Below are 4,571 nucleotides of genomic sequence, written 5' to 3'. Positions count from 1 at the left end.
AGGGGAGCGCGCCCTCTGCGCTGTTCCCCTGGGAGCGCTTTTTTGTGAAATGGAAGGGCGAAGGGAACGGAAAACGGGGAGGTTGAAATTCGAGGACGAAGAACAAGAAAACATGAACAAGAACAAGAGGGCTCTGAAATGGGAAGGTGGTGGAGATGCACGAAAGGAGGAGTTTAGCATCAGACTGGGTTGAGGAACATCTTTACGTCTCCCTAGTGCGGAGAAGCTTGTGTGATGTTTTCAGCTATTAAATGAGGCCACTCTCGTTATGCCCAGAGAGATAACGCAACGAAAATGTAAAGTACATTACGCATTTCTTACAGTTTTGCATTTATCGAAAATGAATCGCTGCTAGAAAAATCAATATGGGCTATTCCTTTTCCATGTTTTACAATTATTCTTACATATCTCCTATGACAGAAGACCCGCCAGGGTAGCCGAGAGCGCTAACGCTCTGCTTCCTGGACTGGGGTACGCGCGCCGGCCCCGGATCGAATCCGCCCTGCGGATTGACGACGTGAGCCGGTGTGCCGGGCAGCCTGGATGTGGGTTTTAGGCGGTTTTCCACATCCTGCTAGGTGAATACCGGGCTGGTCCCCACGTTCCGCCTCAGTTACACAACTCGCAGACATCTGAGCACATTCACACTATTTCATGGATTCCACTAGACACAGACAGTTGGGGTACACTAATTCCGTCCTGGGGGGGTACAGGGTGGCGGCAGGAATGGCATCCAGCCACCCCTTAACATTAACATGCCAAATCCGTTCCTAACCACGCCGACCGTGCGGAACCGCGGGACAAGCCGCAAGCGATAGACAATCTCTTATGATAGAAGAAATAAATTTCCCGTGAGAGTCCGCGACCATTGTGAATATAATCGTTCAGTTCAGTTAATAATATGACAGTGAACTTTCGAATTCCATCTGAAAACGGGAAAATAACCCGAAACCGGTCACATTTAAATAAAGGAAAGCGATCTGGAGACTGAATTTGGACACTTTTCTTTCACTTAGTAAAACTCTTTATTTGTAACGTCATTTCGGCTACTGCCATCGTCAGATCAAAACTCGTAACTCGTAAAATGGTGTTCAGTCTCAGAATCAATAAAACCGATGCCTAATCAGGGCATAAAATACCAATAAAGATTGATTTACAAGTGTTTGATATTGACACTGAACTTGTTTTACGAGGTCTAGGTTTCGATCTGATGGCGGTAGTAGCCGAAACGACGCTATAAATACAGATTTTTAGTATCGATGTAGACAGCATGTCACAAAGTGTGTTGATGCCGATGAACGAATAAGCAGACTAAATAGTAATGAGGATTAAACAGAAAGAAGGGGGGATATACACAGAGGTCGGGGGGGAGGGACGGAGGGAAAGAGGAAGGGGGGGGGGGGGGAGTGGGCCGCAAAGTAGAAGTTCAGCGTCATTCCTCTGTAAGCCCGAACGGTGAAAGATGGGGGCTACATGGTACTGTTGTATGTCAAGAAATAAATCTTCCACGCCCACACGACACATTTTTATTTATTTGACCACGACCACCTTCGTGGCTAAAACCTCATTATGAAACGATTATGAACATCATACAATGTTTAAAATTGAAAGTGACCACAAAATATCGCAACGTGGGTCAAAATGATACAGGATCCTTCCAACCAAATCATAAATTGTCTACGTCAGGGGCAGTCAACCTTCTTTTATCTATCACCCGTTTTGTAGCCAACCACCGGGTCCACAGTAACGGTGATTTATAAGGTAGGGAAGGAGCTTTATAAAATTTAATAATAATTATTAATTACCAAGTACATTATGTCAAAATTTTATGAAACTCTAATGAATTTTTCTTAAATACCTACCATCTATTGTCCAAACGAAACGTGGAATGCTGCGCGGTTTGAGGCGCCATGTCACGGACTGCACGGCTCCTCCCGCCGGAGGTTCGAGTCCTCCCACGGACATGGATGTGTGTGTGTGTGTGTGTGTGTGTGTGTGTGTGTGTGTGTGTGTTGTTCTTACCATAAGTTAGTTTAAGTAGTGCGGAAGTCTCGTGACCGATGACCTCAGCAGTTTGGTCCCTTAAGAATTCACACAAATCTGAACATCTGAAAGGTGGAACGCCCAGTATTAGGTGTTAGGAGCAGGTTGACCACCACTGTTCTACGTTTCACAATAATCGTGCACGCCAGATCGTCATAGTAACAGAAAACGGAGTAGCCCCGAAAGTCTGAATCTCCTGTAGTATAGGAGAGCTCAGAAGATTCTCAGTGCACAGTGACGTCTTCTCCGTCCCGCTTCCCGGTATTGTTGTTCATTCCAGTAGCAGCCGTTGCGTCGCCTATCGCACGGCTAAGACCGAACTCCCAGAAGCTTCGTTCCACCCGATGCACTGCAATTACCACAACGCCAATGTAACTGCAGCTATTCCCGGCCGCTGAAGCTCCTCTTACGACATATTTTCCTGGAACCTCCTGCTCTCTCTAAACTTTTCACGCCAGTGACTAGTCATTTGGCGAAAACTTGACAGAATCTTTTAGGAGGAACAGCGCGAAGAACTCTAAATGAAACAAAAGTGTTGATCCAAACTTGATAGATATTGGGTTGCAAGTATCTGAATTTGGCGCTCACATGCAAGTGAAATAGCGGACATACACTTGAAAACCGATTTGGGGAATTGGTAATTGCCGATTATTTCCGCAGTACTGTTCACTGAGAATGAGATACCAAGTTACGCTTTCACCTATGGTGATGTCGATAACTTTCCATACTGCGATGAAAATCGCCGAGCCAAATGAGGAGGAACATTGTTCCGCACTAATGTTGTTCAGATTCCCATAAATCACTTTAGACGTATGATGGGACTGTTCTTCTAAGAGCACCATAATCGGTTTTGCTCGTAACCCTCCTTCATTGGAGCCACTGAGCGACTAACAACTTTTATGAGGACGGGCTATTAAATGCTATCCTTCACATTTCTCCGACGACAGTCGCCTCAATTTCCCTTGCAGTGCCATCACATAGGGACTGCACGTAAAGTTCATGCAAATATGAGTTTATTTAATACCGCTTGGCTCCATATGGTCATAGCAGCTTCTACCTTCTACACCATAATTTGAGGAATCGTCCCGGCATTTAGCTTAAGTGATTTAGGGAAATCACGGAAATTCTAAATCAGGACGGCCGGACGAGGATCCCAAAAGTTGCCCTCCCGAATACGAGTCCACCGTCTTACAATGTCGCCTTTCCGATCGGTGTCTCAGTCAGGAGGCTACTTCCACGAAGTTTTGTTTCTTGACCTTAAATCAGATTTCCGTGACGGAAAACTGAGAAGAAATCCAGAAGCTTCTATTAGAATCGTAATAGATCAATATAGCTAACATTAAAGTTAGTTAATCTGTTAGTTGCATTTTGCACATACCTTTCGAGCTCCTTTTTTTCTATCGAAACGATATAGAACGTGTGAGTATACAGGATATCTATACATGATTAGTCTTAAAGTGAATGATTTTTTTTTTCACAAGCTACGAATTATTTCCTATAAAAATAAAAGGAATACAACGAGTTGTCCAGAAGGAAAGATTTTACGTTAGACTTCAAACTTTCTTTCCTACCTATCAGACATGTTAAGTTATTGGGCAAATGATAAGAAATCTTTATTGTTACTGTGTATTGAACCCATTAATGGACCTCTGACGCTTGTAGTAACGGATAATGAAGGTGTGTAAGTGATATTTTCTTTCTAAGTGACAAGCTACTCCAGAAAATCAATCCATAATATATTATTGAGTAGAAATATACAAAATATCTTAGGAGGATGATTCCTTTGTTTCCAAGACTAGTAGCTGTATGAAGAACAAAAGTAGGAGAACTTAATTGTTTGAGCAGCTCAGTTGTATGCTTTTCAGAGTTCAAATTTTCGCCAGTATGTACATCCAAAAACTTGGAGCAATCTACCCTCTTTACTAACTCCTGTCCATATGATATACTGATTGTTGGAATGACTACTTGTAATACAGAACAGAGTATAGTGTATTTTCTCATAATTTAATCCCTTTTTAGAAACCTATTTAATACTTCCTTGCAAAAAATCATTTGCAGTTTTCTCTGCTGCTTTCTCTCTAATGGGACATTTTGTAAGACTAATATCGTCTGCGAAAAGTACCAGTTCTGCCTGATTAGTGTTAAGAGCAAACTCGTTTATATGCAGTTGACACAACATTGAGCCCTGCGGAAGCCCCCGCGTGATTTTTACCGAGACACTAACATTTTCTCACCTTCCAACATCACTGGAGATTTCGTCACAAATTTTGCATTCTCTTTGTTAAGCATGATTCAAACCAGCTATTTGTTAAGTCATGTATTCTATAAAATTTAAGCGTTTCCAACAGGATAACATGATTTACACAATTAAACATCTTGGAAAGATTGTAAAAAGAACAACACGATGTCTTATTATTTAAGGCTTTTAATATTTGGTGAGTGAATGTATAAACAGCGTTCTCAGCCCAGCAACCCTTCTGGAGTCCTAACTGTGAAATAAATTGTTTCTGCTTGAATGTGAAATTACT

The sequence above is a fragment of the Schistocerca piceifrons genome, chromosome 1 (genome assembly GCF_021461385.2).
Source record: "Schistocerca piceifrons isolate TAMUIC-IGC-003096 chromosome 1, iqSchPice1.1, whole genome shotgun sequence".
NCBI classification, from domain to species: Eukaryota; Metazoa; Arthropoda; class Insecta; order Orthoptera; family Acrididae; genus Schistocerca; species Schistocerca piceifrons.
The sequence above is the reverse complement of the archived record's forward strand: the minus strand, read 5'-3'. Positions refer to the sequence as shown.